Source organism: Eleutherodactylus coqui, chromosome 1 (assembly GCF_035609145.1).
Source record: "Eleutherodactylus coqui strain aEleCoq1 chromosome 1, aEleCoq1.hap1, whole genome shotgun sequence".
NCBI classification, from domain to species: domain Eukaryota; kingdom Metazoa; phylum Chordata; class Amphibia; order Anura; family Eleutherodactylidae; genus Eleutherodactylus; species Eleutherodactylus coqui.
The window spans coordinates 174,205,593-174,223,706 of record NC_089837.1 but is presented as its reverse complement, the minus strand read 5'-3'; the positions used below and the strand labels follow the sequence as shown (position 1 = coordinate 174,223,706).

Genomic DNA, 18,114 nt, shown 5'->3' with positions numbered 1-18,114 from the left:
TATAGTTATGATTGATTCTATTACTTGGATGGGGTAATGATATGTTCTATGTATATTGAACTTATGCACATAAAAATGTCTTGAAAATAAGGGATAATTGTATTAAAAATATAATTTCAATTAAAATTATCCGATTAAAAAAAAAATCCCAAGGCTAAATATACACCAAATTTACAGCAAAATTATATGTGGATTTCATTGTGGATTTTCATGCTGATTTTTTGTGCATAAATGTGTGAAAATGGCCTAATTAATTACAGCATTGTCTTGTCAGCATTCTGCCTATATAGACACACAGTATACCATATATGAATATATGTCCATAAAATCACATGAATAACAAGTTCCAAAAGCATATACTACGTTCAAAAGGAATACTTTTAATCCTCTTTTTTCCTCTTGGATTAGTCAAGCTATGTGATGGGAAAACATAATGGTAATGTTCAAAAATATCACTATCCAGACAACTTCTTTTGTTCCATTCTGGATTCAATCTGAAAGATATAAAATGAAAAGCAAATCATAAAAAATTTTCTTTCAACATTTAAAGCAATATAAAATATATCTACTATTCCTGATTGTTTTCTATGAGTTTGATTAAAAAAATATGATCAATTAACTTTGCTGCTCCTTTTAAAATTAAAGGCGTTGTCCCACATAATTATTTATTTTACAAACAGGTTCCCCATACTGAAAATAACAAATGACTAGAGATGAGCGAGCACCAAAATGCTCGGGTGCTCGTTACTTGGGACGAAAATTTCGCGATGCTCGAGGGTTCGTTTCGAATAACGAACCCCATTGAAGTCAATGGGCGACCCGAGCATTTTTGTATATCGCCGATGCTCGCTAAGGTTTCCATTTGTGAAAATCGGGGCAATTCAAGAAAGTGATGGGAACGACACAGCAACTGATAGGGCAGGCGAGGGGCTACATGTTGGGCTGCATCTCAAGTTCCCAGGTCCCACTATTAAGCCACAATAGCGGCAAGAGTGGGCCCTCCCCCTCCCAACAATTTTTACTTCTGAAAAGCCCTCATTAGCAATGCAAACCTTAGCTAAGCACCACACTACCTCCAACAAAGCACAATGACTGCCTGCATGACACTCTGCTGCCACTTCTCCTGGGTTACATGCTGCCCAACCCCCCCTCCCGCACAACCCAGTGTCCACAGCGCACACCAAATTGTCCCTGCGCAGCCTTCAGCTGCCCTCATGCCACACGCTGGCCTCATGCCACACCACCCTCATGTCTATTTATAAGTGCGTCTGCCATGAGGAGGAACTGCAGGCACACACTACAGAGGGTTGGCACGGCTAGGCAGCGACCCTCTTTAAAAGGGGCGGGGCGATAGCCCACAATGCTGTACAGAAGCAATGAGAAATATAATCCTGTGCCACCGCCATCAGGAGCTGCACACGTGGGCATAGCAATGGGGAACCTATGTGCCACACACTATTCATTCTGTCAAGGTGTCTGCATGCCCCAGTCAGACCGCGTTTTTTTATAAAATGTCACAGGCAGGTACAACTCCGCAATGGGAATTCCGTGTGCACCCACAGCATGGGTGGCTCCCTGGAACCCACCGGCTGTACATAAATGTATCCCATTGCAGTGCCCTGGACAGCAGAGCTAACGTCAGATTAAATGCAGGTGGGCTTCGGCCCACACTGCATGCCCCAACCTGACTGGGCTTTTTAATTCATAGACACAGGCAGGTACAACTCCCTATTGTGAAGTCCCTGTGGACCGACAGCATGGGTGGGTGCCAGGAAGCCACCGGCGGCACATAAATATATCCCATAGCATTGCCCATCACAGCTGAGGTAATGTCATGTTTAATGCAGGTGGGCTTCGGCCCACACTGCATGCCCCAGTCAGACTGGGGTTCTTTAGAAGTGGAGACATGTAGTTACAACTCCGTGTGGACCGACAGCATGGGTGGCTCCCTGGAACCCACCGGCGGTACATAAATACATCCCATTGCAGTGCCCAGCACAGCTGATGTAACGTCAGCTGTAATGCAGGTGGGCAAAAAATTAATTGGATTACACTGTAGGCGAGGGCCCCAAAAAATTGGTGTACCAACAGTACTAATGTACCTCAGAAAAATTGCCCATGCCCAACCAAGAGGGCAGGTGAAACCCATTAATCGCTTTGGTTAATGTGGCTTAATTGGTAACTAGGCCTGGAGGTAGCCCAGTTAAAATAAGAATTGGTTCAGGTGCAAGTTTCAACGCTTTAATGAGCATTGAAACGTATAAAAATTGTTTAGAAAAATGATATGACTGAGCCTTGTGGGCCTAAGAAAAATTGCCCGTTCGGCGTGATTACGTGAGGTTTCAGGAGGAGGAGCAGGAGGAGAAGGAGGAATATTATACACAGATTGATGAAGCAAAAATGTCCCCGTTTTTGATGGTGATAGAGAACGATGCTTCCATCCGCGGGTGCAGCCTACGTATTGCTTAGGTATCGCTGCTGTCCGCTGGTGGAGAAGAGAAGTCTGGGGAAATCCAGGCTTTGTTCATCTTGATGAGTGTAAGCCTGTCGGCACTGTCGGTTGACAGGCGCGTACGCTTATCTGTGATGATTCCCCCAGCCGCACTAAACACCCTCTCTGACAAGACGCTAGCCGCAGGACAAGCAAGCAGCTCCAGGGCATACAGCGCGAGTTCAGGCCACGTGTCCAGCTTCGACACCCAGTAGTTGTAGGGGGCAGAGGCGTCACGGAGGACGGTCTTGCGATCGGCTACGTACTCCCTCACCATCCTTTTACAGTGCTCCCGCCGACTCAGCCTTGACTGGGGAGCGGTGACACAGTCTTGCTGGGGAGCCAGAAAGCTGTCCAGGGCCTTAGAGAGTGTTCCCCTGCCTGTGCTGTACATGCTGCCTGATCTCTGCGCCTCCCCTGCTACCTGGCCCTCGGAACTGCGCCTTCTGCCACTAGCGCTGTCGGATGGGAATTTTACCATCAACTTCTCCGCCAGGGTCCTGTGATATAGCATCACTCTCGAATCCCTTTCCTCTTCGGGTATCAGAGTGGAAAAGTTCTCCTTATACCGTGGGTCGAGCAATGTGTACACCTAGTAATGGCCGTAGTGGCCAGAATGCGTGTAACGCGAGGGTCACGAGAAAGGCATCCTAACTTGAAGTCCGCCATGTGTGCCAGAGTACCTGTACGCAACACATGGCTGTCCTCACTAGGAAGATCACTTTCAGGATCCTCCTCCTCCTCAGGCCATACACGCTGAAAGGATGACAGGCAAGCAGCATGGGTACCCTCAGCAGTGGGCCAAGCTGTCTCTTCCCCCTTCTCCTCATTCTCCTCATGCTCCTCCTCCTCCTCCTCAACACGCTGAGATATAGGCAGGAGGGTGCTCTGACTATCCAGCGACATACTGTCTTCCCCCGGCTCTGTTTCCGAGCGCAAAGCGTCTGCCTTTATGCTTTGCAGGGAACTTCTCAAGAGGCATAGCAGAGGAATGGTGACGCTAATGATTGCAGCATCGCTGCTCACCATCTGGGTAGACTCCTCAAAGTTTCCAAGGACCTGGCAGATGTCTGCCAACCAGGCCCACTCTTCTGTAAAGAATTGAGGAGGCTGACTCCCACTGCGCTGCCCATGTTGGAGTTGGTATTCCACTATAGCTCTACGCTGCTCATAGAGCCTGGCCAACATGTGGAGCGTAGAGTTCCACCGTGTGGGCACGTCGCACAGCAGTCGGTGCACTGGCAGATGAAACCGTTGTTGCAGGGTGCGCAGGGTGGCAGCGTCCGTGTGGGACTTGCGGAAATGTGCGCAGAGCCGGCGCACCTTTCCGAGCAGGTATGACAAGTGTGGGTAGCTTTTCAGAAAGCGCTGAACCACCAAATTAAACATGTGGGCCAGGCATGGCACAGGCGTGAGGCTGCCAAGCTGCAGAGCCGCCACCAGGTTACGGCCGTTGTCACACACAACCATGCCCGGTTGGAGGCTCAGCGGCGCAAGCCAGCGGTCGGTCTGCTCTGTCAGACCCTGCAGCAGTTCGTGGGCCATGTGCCTCTTATCTCCTAAGCTGAGTAGTTTCAGCACGGCCTGCTGACGCTTGCCCACTGCTGTGCTGCCACGCCGCGCGACACCGACTGCTTCCGGCGTGCTGCTGCTGACACATCTTGATTGCGAGACAGAGGTTGCGGAGGAGGAGGAGGGTGGTTTAGTGGAGGAAGCATACACCGCCGCAGATACCAGCATCGAGCTGGGGCCCGCAATTCTGGGGGTGGGTTGGACGTGAGCAGTCCCAGGCTCTGACTCTGTCCCAGCCTCCACTAAATTCACCCAATGTGCCGTCAGGGAGATATAGTGGCCCTGCCCGCCTGTGCTTGTCCACGTCTCTGTTGTTAAGTGGAGCTTGGCAGTAACCGCATTGGTGAGGGCGTGTACAATGTTGCGGGAGACGTGGTCGTGCAGGGCTGGGACGGCACATCGGGAAAAGTAGTGGCGACTGGGAACTGAGTAGCGCGGGGCCGCCGCCGCCATCATACTTTTGAAAGCCTCCATTTCCACAACCCTATACAGCAGCATCTCCAGGCTGATAAATTTGGCTATGTGCACGTTTAACGCTTGAGCGTGCGGGTGCATGGCGGCGTACTTGCGCTTGTGCTCCAACACTTGTGCTAGCGACGGCTGGACGGTGCGCTGACAGACATTGGTGGATGGGGCCGAGGACAGCGGAGGTGAGGGTGTGGGTGCAGGCCAGGAGACGGTAGTGCCTGTGTCCTGAGAGGGGGGTTGGATCTCAGTGGCAGGTTGGGGCACAGGGGGAGAGGCAGCGGTGCAAACCGGAGGGGGTTAACAACCTTCGTCCCACCTTGTGGGGTGCTTGGCCATCATATGTCTGCGCATGCTGGTGGTGGTGAGGCTGGTGGTGGTGGCTCCCCGGCTGATCTTGGCGCGACACAGGTTGCACACCACTGTTCATCGGTCGTCTGCACTCTCAGTGAAAAACTGCCAGACCTTTGAGCACCTCGGCCTCTGCAGGGTGGCATGGCGCGAGGGGGCGCTTTGGGAAACAGTTGGTGGATTATTCGGTCTGGCCCTGCCTCTACCCCTGGCCACCGCACTGCCTCTTCCAACCTGCCCTGCTGCTGCCCTTGACTCCCCCTCTGAAGACCTGTCCTGAGTAGGCGTAGAAAACCAGGTGGGGTCAGTCACCTCATTGTCCTGCTGCTCTTCCTCCGAATCCTCTGTGCGCTCCTCCCTCGGACTTACTGCCCTTACTACTACCTCACTGATAGACAACTGTGTCTCATCGTCATCGTCCTCCTCACCCACTGAAAGGTCTTGAGACAGTTGCCGAAAGTCCCCAGCCTCATCCCCCGGACCCCGGGAACTTTCAAAAGGTTGGGCATCGGTCACGACAAACTCCTCGAGTGGGAGAGGATTCAGAACCCTTGCTGCCCATTCTGGGCAGGGGCCCAAGAACAGTTCCTGGGATTCTGCCTGCTCCGCAGAATGTGTCATTGTAATGGAGTGAGGAGGCTGGGAAGGAGGAGCAGCAGCCAGAGGATTCTGAGTTGCAGCAGTGGACGGCGCAGAACTCTGGGTGTTCGATAGATTACTGGATGCACTTTCTGCCATCCACGACAGGACCTGCTCACACTGCTCATTTTCTAATAAAGGTCTACCGCGTGGACCCATTAATTGTGAGATGAATGTGGGGACGCCAAAAACGTGCCTCTCTCCTAATCCCGCAGCAGTCAGCTGTGATACACCTGGATCAGGAGCTCGGCCTGTGCCCACACCCTGACTTGGGCCTCCGCGTCCTCGCCCGCGTCCACGTCCACGTCCTCTAGGCCTACCCCTACCCCTCAGCATGGTGTATTACCAGTAGTGCAGAAACAGAACGCTGTAATTAAATGTGCCGCTTATTGGCCTGTGGTTGGAGGCTGACTTCGCTTACAGAACGCACAGCAGAGCCAGGAAATAATTTGGCGCAAGCCTGCTGTAACACTTAGCTGGCTGCGTATGAATTAGGACAACTACCCCCAGCACAGACCCAGTACACTGAAGACGGTCACAGGCAGCCCAAATAGATTTTTTTTCCCAAATGTTTTTGGAAAGGCCCACTGCTTATATTCAATAAATATGTCTTCTGTCCCTGCCTCACCACCACTACTGGCCCTGGACTATGTATAATTACTGCAGGGTGCAATGCTCTGCACGGCCGATATACAAAAAAAAAAAAAGTGCAACACTGCAAAAAGCAGCCTCCACACTACTGCACACGGTTAGATGTGGCCCTAAGAAGGACCGTTGGGGTTCGTGAAGCCTAAAATACTCCTAACACTCTCCCTATAGCAACTCCAGCAAGATAGCACGTTCCCTGATCTCTGTCAGAATGCATCTGTGGCGAGCCGCGGGAGGGGCCAATTTATATACTCGGGTGACACCTGATCTCGCCAGCCACTCACTGCAGGGGGGTGGTATAGGGCTTGAACGTTGCAGGGGGAAGTTGTAATACCTTCCCTGTCTTTCTATTGGCCAGAAAAGCGCGCTAACGTCTCAGAGATGAAAGTGAAAGTAACTCGAACATCGCGTGGTGCTCGTTTCGAATAACGAGCATCTCGAGCACGCTAATACTCGAACGAGTATCAAGCTCGGACGAGTACGTTCGCTCATCACTACAAATGAGCTTATACTCACCTCTCCCGGCTTACTGCATGTCCCCCACTGACAGCACTGGGTTTCTGCTGTGATGTATTGGTTACAGTCTGTATGGGACATCACAGCCTGCTACAGCCAATCACAGAGCACAGTGGCTCAGTGGTTAGCACTGTTGACTTACAGTGTTGGGGACCTGGGTTTAAATCCAACCAAGACAACTTCTGCAAGGAGTTTGTATGTTCCTCCCGTGTTTTCGTAGGTTTCCTCTGGGTACTCATGTTTCCTCCCACACTCCAGAACATACAGATCAGTGAATTTAGATTGTGAACCCCAATGGGGACAGAAGCCGTCAAGTGATGTAAAAGTGTTATTATTAGCTCTGTGACAGAGTATTAGCTCGTTTGGTATTTTCCAGCATGGGGAACCTGTTTTTGTAATAAAAAATTGTTGCTAAACCCCATTAATATAAAAAAAAATACTACAAACAAGAAAGAACATGAAAGAAAGACTAACAAAAGAAAGAGGATGATGATTTACAGGTTGGCTATATTGAACTTTACACCATAGTAACATTATTATACCCAAATCCTTGGTAGGAAGCATAATCTTTATTAAGGCTCAGTCACACGGGCGTTTTTATGTGCGTGTGTTACCTGCGTTTGCGATCCGCATCTATATAGAACCAATGCTTTTCAATTGCAGCGGTCAGATGCCAGATATTTACCTGAACACAAAAATGTGCAGCGGTAAATATAGGGCAGCGGATTTTAAAACCCAGGTAGCAGCGGCATCCGTCTTTTTTGAATGTGAAACCCCTGGATGCTTTTGCATCCAAGTGTTTCACCTTGTGCTCAATGAGGCCGGCGGCAGCAGCTCCGACCCCATTGAGAATATACAGTGAAGATCGTGATCCTCTGGCTCAGCTGTGACAGCTGTGGCAGAGGAGCCCAATGTTCTCCCATTAAATTCAATGTAGTTGACACTACAGCCAACTCCATTGAAAGCAATAGGCTGCGGGCAAGCCCTGCAGTGATTTTCGGGAAAGGGCTTTAAATATAAGCCCTTCCCCGAAAATCATCCCTAAAATGTATAAAAAAAAAAAAATAAAATATATATATATATATATATATATATATATATATATATATATATATATATATATACACTCACCTGTCTACAGCTGCCAGGGTTCAGGCTCGTCCAGCCGGGTCTTCTCCTGCACTGTTCTGAAGTGCTTTCAGCTGGCAGGGATTTAAAATCCCCACCTTCTGAAAGGGCTGCCTCTGATTGGCTGAGCCCTCAGACCAATCAGAGGCAGCTCTCAGCTATTGAATGACAGCTGAGAGCTGCCTGTGATTGGCCCCTGTACTCAGCCAATCAGAGGCAGTAATCACCCATTCATTGAATTCAATCAATGGCTGAATTCAATGAACTCAGAGATGGAGAGATTGGGCACAGCTGTGCTTATAGTCATTTGGCAGTTCTGAAGTGGTTACATTGGACTGCTGACTTCCCACAAAAATTCAAGTTTTCAAATTGCTGCTTATAACCTTTTTTAATGGCAATAATATGAAGAAAAGAACTTTTCTAGAAAATTATATACCATATTTTGAGATAGATCACTTCATTTTTTACAACTATGCTAATATGATAAATCTTTTTTAAGGAATGACAAATCTTTCAACAGCATTAACATTTATGTAAGGAGAGCTAATTATCTGCGGATGCTCCAGCAACAGCTCCACCACCAACATTGCAAAAACTGAAGGTCCAAGCACTTCCTCTACAGTGAAAACACTGTCATACGGTTGACAGCAGGATATGTAACGTAATGTGTAGGTAGGTATACGAAAAATATAACTTCTATCTATCCCCAAGTTTCTTTCAAATCCTTCAACAAGAAACTACTATACTATGCATCTGCTGTTCATCAGCTGTCTTACACTAAACAGAAGGATGAGTAAGAATTATTGATGGGAGAACAGATACATATATTATTCATCACTGAGAAAGATAAATGAGTAAATGTAAAGTTTTAGGTACTTAATTAAAATGCTTAAAACTTTAACACTGATGTAAGGTTCATCCAAAACAGTCTTTATTTTGGTTAGGATATTCCTAGGACTGGAGGAATCGCTATGTCTTAGGGCTCATTCACATGGGCGTATTGTCACCATGTATTATGCACGTGTATTCCTGTGTGTATCCCGCAGTGAATGGAGGCAATGAAAGTCAATGAACTTTCATTCTTCCATTCACATCAGCATCGCGTATCAATACGCAGGATAAATAAACTGCAGAATGTTCTATTTCTTTGTGTAGCATACATAGCCCTTGAATGGGTTGTGTATGAAATGCTGTCCCTATGCATGTGTTTTATATGGGCAGCATTTTGATATGCATCCTGCTCTGAATGGGGAATTTGAAAAAAAATCACTCTATGCATGTCAATGACATCAGGTTCCTGAGCATGTGGAGTACCAATCACAGCCCTATGCGATCTCTGCCGGCTCTCTTTCAGCAGAGCGTATTGGCTGTAATGTATACAACGCTTTGGTAAACTCACAGCATTGTACACATGTGCCCGTGTGAACGAGTCCTTAGGTAGATAATGATTGGAAAGCCTTTATGGGAGCCTCTCAATGCTCTATGATGAAATCATACTGTTTAATATATAAAACTGTATTCAAGAAAATGTAAAATGACCCATCTCAACTTTATTCTACCCTGTTCTGCCCAGCAGAAATTGAAGTAACATAGGAGCCCATTTTAGGTGTAGAGTGGTTACAGCCCCTTCTAGCGGTGTTTAAAATGTATTACACCTTGTTTTTCTGTCATAAAGACTAATATATTATGGGTAGTTTGCAAGGCATTGTGGGAAGGAGGAACTTCCAGCTTCAAGACAGACTTGCCTTCTGCATCCTCCTCTTCAAATTCCACCATCCTTGTAAAAGTATATCTGGTAAGAAAGCTACCTTTGTTTCTGAGACAGTATGTTATGCAGAGCTGTTCAGTGGTCAGTTGTGTTGTTACTCAGAGAGTTATAACTGTTTAGTTAGCTATGCAATACTATGTATAGCAGCCATTTTACTATGTACCTCCATGTTACTGTTATGTAATGTTATGCATGCTTCCTATGCATCATACTTATGTCAATTATCTGTATTCTTATAGTTTTACCATTATCATCATCATAAATGCCACTCGTATTCTACGATCTGTTAACCAATAAACCTGTCAGATTAAGAAGAACAGCTTGTTTATTTGGAAGACAGAAATGGTTAAACTGAATGTCAGACTGCACACCGTGTGAACATGTAAGAAGACAGAACATACCCGATGACATTATATTGTCTGTCTCACAAAAACAACTCTTCTTTGAACATGAGCCAGTGGTTTCAGTAACAGTGCATGATAAGTAATGCAATGTATTTACAAAGTTACTAAGTGCTTTGTGTTTGTGTTTTTAGGATTAGTTATTTTAGCTGTTCAGCTTTCATGATGCAAATGTACATCCTGAAGTGGCTTACATAAAGTCACCATGACATACAGCTGTCACCACACAATCAACAGTATGAGCCCAGCAGTGATCTTCAGAATTGGAAATAACTTTTATTCCACGCATTTAACCCCTTAGAAGTTGCGGTCAATAGTGATCAAGGCATCAAAGGAGTGACCAAGGCATCATAATGCAGTGTTAGTAGGCTGTCGTGACAGCAGGAGGGCTAATTAAGGCCCCCATGTCTGACAACTTTGTGCATTCATTAGAACCAACTAAAGGCAGAATCTAATAGGCTACCTGTCAGCATTAGGGTTCACCTACTTTTTCTTTCAAAACATAAAACAAGTTATCATACAGCTATGTCATTATTAAAAAAGTAATAAAAAAGTTATAGCTCTCTGTATCGAGTGAAACAATAATGAAAAAATGCCTTAAGGGGGTTAATGCAAGTTCAGAGATTAAAATGAATTCATGCTTCAAATGCTTATATGCACTTCCAAGAGTTTTTCTGTAACAGAACTCTCTTGTGTTAAGGCAAATTAAACCAGTCCAAACTAGATTTTACATAAACAAGTATAATAAAATCTAGAACTAGTGAAACTAATTTTTAATAAAGTTTATTCCCTTTTCATCAAATATCTGGAATTATATTTAGATAACCAGAGAACCAGAGTATGCATTTGTAAACGGAAGCGCTACTCCTCTCACACAATGCAGAGAAAGGTCCTGGAACTTATTAGGCACTGCAGAAATAGGTCCCTTTCCCCAAAGTCCTAAAACCTACTAGGAACGCAAGAGAGAACAGAGCTGCATCACAGAGGAGAAGGGCCAGACTTTGCAGGGAGACCATTGGGGCTTTATGGCAGGAAGAGGTCTGCTGGATAGGTAAAGTAAAACTTCAGTAACAGCAGGCTGAGCAAAGTGTGGAAGCCGCAGAGGATTATTTGTCAGCTGACCAGAGTCTGCTTGGATTAGAGAGAGCCACAGCCAATGGGGAAGCTACAAATTCAAGTATGACCATTAGCAAGAGGGAAAGCATCAGCAGAGACGTCAGAGGAACATCAGGACTACTAATCTCATTATGTTGAGGTAGACCTCAGTACACACCTGTTTGTACACCAGCGAGTACCAGTTAGTTAACCAGCATGCCTGCTGCATACTGATAAGGGTTTGAGAAATCAAAGTAAAGACTGAACCATGTTTAGGGCCAGGCCTAAGAAGGATCCTGGATACAAAAGTGCACGTGAATTTCAAATAAGCACTTTAAATATCGTGCCACATGGATGAATGTTCAAATGTTAAGGCCTTTGTGTGGAAATCAGCAGTTGAATTATCTTCAGACTGGTGTTTATATTCAAGTTATTGTGTTTGCACCATGAGCAACTAATTAACATCTAAATACATTGCTATATTATGAGTTATACGATACATGTATTGTTATTTTCCAGGTGCATAGAATAACAGGCATAATTCTTAGGATTGCCTATGCTATTATGAAGGTTATATGGTTCTTAAACTGCTTCCTAGATTGCTTAACATTGTTCTTTTCCACTTGTTTGTTTAAAGTAATAAGCTCCTATTTTTGTAACTCTGTTGTCTGCATCGTATCCTATAACCCATTTTGCATATCGCCCCCTGCCACACATTATCCTATTTAAGCCAATATACAAACCAAATAGGGATGGTATTACCTTATTACAAAAGTGAATGGTACTTTGATTTGTGAATTGAAAATTGGGACAAAATAGAGAAGCCAGCAAAGGCATTGAATAGATTCTGATGACAAATGCAAACTGTTGACCAAATGGACACATTGAAACTGTAGTGAATTCTATGGACTGGAAAAGTCCAGCCTGCTGTGCACCAGAAAAAAGGTACATGACAGAGCTGGAGTGGCTGAGTGCCAAATTGTGTCTCATAATGCACCGTAGCACTGTGTGTGAAGCCCCTCAGACAGTTAAGTGCTATGGCCAGGGATGGAGGTTGAAGAGGCTTTAGAGATCTGACTATGAGGTGCAGGGTGCCATGTTGTTGAAGCCTCATGTGAGGTAAAGGGGACACATCCTTGGATTACATAACAGTGACCATATTAGTCAGATATAAATAAGAGCTGTATCACAGGTACTGTCACTTTAAGAGTGTTTACGTTAAGTTATTATACATCATTTAACAATGAAAACCATCCTGTCGAGTGTAATAATGTTCTTCATGCTGATATTAAAGGAGATGTCCCGAGGCAGCAAGTGGGGTTATACACTTCTGTATGGCCATAATAATGCACTTTGTAATATACATTGTGCATTAATTATGAGCCATACAGAAGTTATAAAAAGTTTTTTACTTACCTGCTCCGTTGCTAGCGTCCTGGTCTCCATGGTGCCGACTAATTTTTGGCCTCCGATGGCCAAATTAGCCGCGCTTGCGCAGTCCGGGTCTTCTGCTGTTCTCTATGGGGCTCCGTGTAGCTCCGTGTAGCTCCGCCCCGTCACGTGCCGATTCCAGCCAATCAGGAGGCTGGAATCGGCAGTGGACCGCACAGAAGAGCTGCGGTCCACGAAGATAGAGGATCCCGGCGGCCATCTTCAGCGGTAAGTATTGAAGTCACCGGACCGCCGGGATTCAGGTAAGCGCTGTGCGGGTGGTTTTTTTAACCCCTGCATCGGGGTTGTCTCGCGCCGAACGGGGGGGGGGGTTTAAAAAAAAAAAAACCCGTTTCGGCGCGGGACATCTCCTTTAAGTTAAATTCATACTAGAACTCCAACTGTTATCACCATACCATACCATAATATGCAACACCAGATACACGCCACCTGCCCAGTACAGCATATCCATAAAATATACATAAAAGTCCAGTAGGTGATAATCTCACCACATTTATCTTGGGTTCTGGCCCCAAGTACACTGGGACCCCTGGTCCAGCTGTATGTGGTGGTCGGGAATTATGGAAACAGGGGAGCGTGTTTCTCCGTATTATAGTAAGTGACTCCGGATGACGGTGAATAGATATTATTTATTTTAATGTTCAATCAGTTTTTATTGAAGAAAAGGCAGGTTTGACAATAATAAACTTGCGTTACATTATATTCCATACAATGATTGATGGAGTTGTACCAGAAAACAGATTATTACTTGACATATAGTGGTGTGTGTCCGTCTTGTCAAAACTCCTTAAACAAACAGTTACCTTTATACTGAAACATAACAGAGGAATAGGGTTAAAGGGGTCAAGGGGGCTGGGGAAATTGGGAGGGAGGGGAGAAGGGGAGGAGGAAATGAGGGAAGGGGGGAGAAGGGAAGGTGTTCCATGTTTAACTGTGTAATAACACAAATCTTTCCACACACTTCACATCTCGCATGTATTTGAGGTTCCTTGTATATCTCTCAGGAAAAGGAATTCCTGGACATATCCATATAGTTAGCATGTCTAAGGGACTAAGAGTGTAGGTTAAGTAGAGTTTGGTGTGGATAAAAATGTTTTATCCACATGTCCCAAGTCTCTGTGAATTTGGAAATTTTGTTTTCTCTTATAGCATGGATTTTTTCCTTGGTCATGTGATCTGCCATCAACTGTGTTAGGCTGGCTAGGGAGGGGATGTTGTTGGTTTTCCAGTTCCTTACAATCAAGAGCTTATAAGCCATGAAGCAGTGGGTGATGAGATTCCTATATTTTGTGGGTATATTCTCTATTCCTAACAAAAGTAGGGCTAAGTCCGGCGCCGGGGCTATTTCTGTTCCGGTTAGGGTTTTGATGAGGAGTAAGATCTCTCTCCACACCATGTTAATTTTTGGGCAACTCCAGAATATATGTAATAAGGAGCCTCTCTGTCCGCATTGTCTCCAGCATTGGTCAGAAGAGGCAGGAAAGAAGTCTGAAATTCTTACTGGGGATCTATACCAGCGGGTTGATAGTTTGTAATGCACCTCTATCAGAGTGGCACATAGAGTTGCCTTGTTTGTCCATTTGTATGCCTGTGACCATTGTTCATTTGAGTACTGTTTACCTATCTCTTTTTCCCAGTTTAGGGCATGAGCTCTCTTTTTTTTGTTTGGTTGGGAGTTGGATTCGCCACAGAATATATCATAAATGTCTTTTAAGGGAACCCTATGGGGGGAAGGTTTAAAGATAAGATTAATTAGGATGCTTGGAAGAGAAGTTCCTTCGAGTGTGAGAACGGACCATCTACTTTTGAGTTGTGAGTATAGGAGGAAGTCACCTCCTTGCAAGCCGTATTCTTTCTGGAGTTGATAAAAGGGCTTTATTGTTTGTCCGGCTGCTAAGTCTGAAATCATTCTTATTCCTTTTTGTCTCCAGGGTTTTGTGTTTATGATGTTAGGCTCTAGTTCGACGCTGTCTATTGGAAGGGGTATATGCGATCTAGGGAGGAAGTCGTTTGTGATCTTGAGTAAGTGTTTCCAAACTTCTAGTGTGTTTTTTATTATTGGGTTTTTAATTGGGTTCGTTTTCCGATTCAGGGGTGTAATCAGGAGTAGGTCTCTCAGGGTACCCCCTTTTAGACTGTCTTGTTCTATGGATATCCAGCTAGTTCCTACTTGGGATGTCCCCCAAGATCTTGCTTGTTGGATGATGTTAGCTTTATAGTATGCTGCAATATTGGGAACACCCAAGCCTCCATTTTTTGGGGGGGTGTAAAGTATGAATGCTGCTACTCTGGGTTTTTTGTTTTCCCATATAAAGGACATTAGCTGTTTTTGTAAGTCCTTTAGTAGTTTGGGATTACATCCCAATGGGATTGTCCTAAATATGTATAAAATCTTGGGTAGTATCATCATTTTATAGGTTACTATTCTACCCATCCAAGTTGCCTCCATTTTTTTGAGGTTGCTCAAGTCGTGGTTGATATTTTGTATAAGCAGTACTATATTATTGTTTAACATTTCTGCTATGGGAAGATTAACTGATGTGCCGAGGTACTGAATGCCTCCAGGGTCCCACTCAAATGGGAACTCATCTTTGATCATTTTTTTCAAATTAGAGTTTAGGTTGATAGACAGAATCTTAGATTTAGATGGATTGACTTTGTAGTATGACAAATCTCCAAAGTCCACCAGTAGTTTGTACGCTTCTCTAAGGGAGCTTAGCGGGGAGGACAGCATCAGCACAATATCATCGGCAAACAGCCCTATCTTTTGATCCCTGCTTGCTAGAGGAATACCTCTTATTCTATCATTCATTCTAATGGCTTCCGCTAGGGGTTCGATTGTCAGAATGAACAGCGTGGGTGATAGGGGGCACCCCTGCCTAGTCCCGTTCGTTATTTGAAACGGGTCTGACAGGATTCCATTGGTAAGGACCCTTGCCGATGGGGCTTTGTAAAGTGCCTGGATGGCCGACAATATGTTTCCCTCAAGCCCGAACTTCCTCAGAGTCGAGAAGGTATAGCCCCAATGCAGTCTGTCGAAAGCCTTCTCCGCATCCAAGGTTAGGAGCAGAGAAGGCATTCGAGAACTCTCCGCCTCGGCAAATATGTCTATCAGGCGGCGTGTGGCGTCCGACGTCTGTCTTCCACTAACAAAACCTGCCTGATCGCTGTGAATGAGATCAGGCGTGACTTCCAGCAGTCTCAGGGATAAAATCTTTGCATAAATTTTAGTGTCGTTATTAAGAAGAGATATCGGACGGAAATTAGCCGGGGTTGATGGGTCCTTACCTGCCTTGGGAATAGTTACTATAGTGGCCTGTAACATTTCAGCCGGAAGGGAGCCTGTCCGCATCGCTTTGTTATACATGTCTGCCATGTGGGGGATTAATAACTCTCTGAATATTTTAAAATATTCATTCGAGAACCCGTCAGGGCCCGGAGCTTTGTCTTTTTTTGATTTATCTATGACCTGGCGGATTTCTTGTTGGGTGATGTCGGAGTTCATTTTTTTAAGTTGATCTTCATTTAATTTAGGTAGTTGCAATGTAGAGAGGAACGCCTCTATAGATTCCTCTGAGGGCGGATGAACCCTCGGGTTTTGGTTGAGATTGTATAGTTCTTAGTAAAACTTTCTGAACTCCTCTGCTATGTCTTTGGGGTGGGTTACTTTATTTTTGTTTTTTTGGTCAAATACGAAGGGAATTTTAGTTTTAGTTCTTTTTTGTTTTATTTTATTAGCCATCCACTTTGAGTTTTTGTTGGCCTCCGTATAGTAGGTGGTTTTCATAAGTTTGGTATTTTTTTCGTATTCGTCTATTAACAAATTACGCACTTTAAGTCTAGCTTCTCTTATGAGTCTGCTGTTTAAAGGGATGGTGTCAGACCGGGCAGAGCTTTCTGCGTTTTTTAATTCTTCCATGGCTTTTTTTAAGAGGGACTCTTTTTCTTTTTTATAGATGGACCCCTGCTGGATCATGACACCTCTAATTACAGATTTATGTGCGTTCCACAAAGTGAAGCGACATACATCAGGGTTGTCATTGTGGTAATAATATTCCTCTATAGCTTCTTTAATTTTTTGCTGATATTTGGGGATCTTCATTAAGAAGGTGTTGTTTCTCCATGTACTGGGCCTATTTGTTGTGGGGACTATTTTTAGTTTAAGCGATATCGGGGCATGATCCGACCAGGTTGTTACTCCTATTTTGGCTTCTAGGGACTTGTTTAACATGTGAAAATCGGTTAGGAATAGAGATGAGCGAACACCAAAATGTTCGGGTGTTCGTTATTCGAAACGAACTTCCCGCGATGTTCGAGGGTTCGTTTCGAATAACGAACCCCATTGAAGTCAATGGGCGACCAGAGCATTTTTGTATTTCGCCGATGCTCGCTAAGGTTTTCATGTCTGAAAATCTGGGCAATTCAAGAAAGTGATGGGAATGACACAGAAACGGATAGGGCAGGCGAGGGGCTACATGTTGGGCTGCATCTCAAGTTCACAGGTCCCACTATTAAGCCACAATACCGGCAAGAGTGGCCCCCCCCCCCTCCCAACAACTTTTACTTCTGAAAAGCCCTCATTAGCATGGCATACCTTTGCTAAGCACCACACTAGCTACAACAAAGCACAATCACTGCCTGGATGACACTCCGCTGCCACTTCTCCTGGGTTACATGCTGACCAACCGCCCCCCCTCCCCCCCACAGCGCACACCAAAGTGTCCCTGCGCAGCCTTCAGCTGCCCTCATGCCACACCACCCTCATGTCTATTTAGAAGTGCGTCTGCCATGAGGAGGAACCGCAGGCACACACTGCAGAGGGTTGGCACGGCTAGGCAGCGACCCTCTTTAAAAGGGGCGGGGCGATAGCCCACAATGCTGTACAGAAGCAATGAGAAATATAATCCTGTGCCACCGCTATCAGGAGCTGCACACGTGGGCATAGCAATGGGGAACCTATGTGCCACACACTATTCATTCTGTCAAGGTGTCTGCATGCCCCAGTCAGACTGGTAATATGTACCTTAACAGTAACCGCGTTGGTGGTAATGTGGTGGTGACTGCGGACCTAGTAGCACGGTTGTATTTTGTTGGTTTTCAGAATGCGGCCAGGATTAAGTGGGCCGTGGCGGGGGGATGGTGTGGGGGCTCTCTTGTTGTGTCGGTAAAGGTGAAATACTTGGACTGCCACCAGACGAACCAATGCAAAGGCATTTGCCAAGAATGTTTTCCCTGTTGGAGGAGGAGGGGGATGTTTTTGAGGCACTACGTGTCCTCTCCACGTGTCCGTGGTTATATGCACCTTAACAGTAACCGCGTTGGTGGTAATGTGGTGGTGACTGCGGACCTAGTAGCACGGTTGTATTTTGTTGGTTTTCGGAATGCGGCCAGGATTAAGTGGGCCGTGGCGGGGGGATGGTGTGGGGGCTCTCTTGTTGTGTCGGTAAAGGTGAAATTCTTGGACTGCCACCAGACGAACCAATGCAAAGGCATTTGCCAAGAATGTTTTCCCTGTTGGAGGAGGAGGGGGATGTTTTTGAGGCACTACGTGTCCTCTCCACGTGTCAGTGGTTATATGCACCTTAACA

At 45.6% G+C, this 18,114-nt stretch overlaps 1 protein-coding gene across 4 annotated transcripts in view; it reads right to left on the bottom strand.

The window, feature by feature from the left end:
* Nucleotides 1-360: 360 nt before the first annotated feature.
* MLIP (muscular LMNA interacting protein) overlaps nt 361-18,114 on the bottom strand; it is a 213,292-nt gene continuing 195,538 nt past the window's right edge. For all 4 annotated transcript variants that reach the window (XM_066603905.1, XM_066603915.1, XM_066603920.1 and 1 more), the window contains one exon: nt 361-494. The gene's annotated coding sequence lies outside the window, so the exon portion shown is untranslated. The remainder of the gene's footprint in view (nt 495-18,114) is intronic.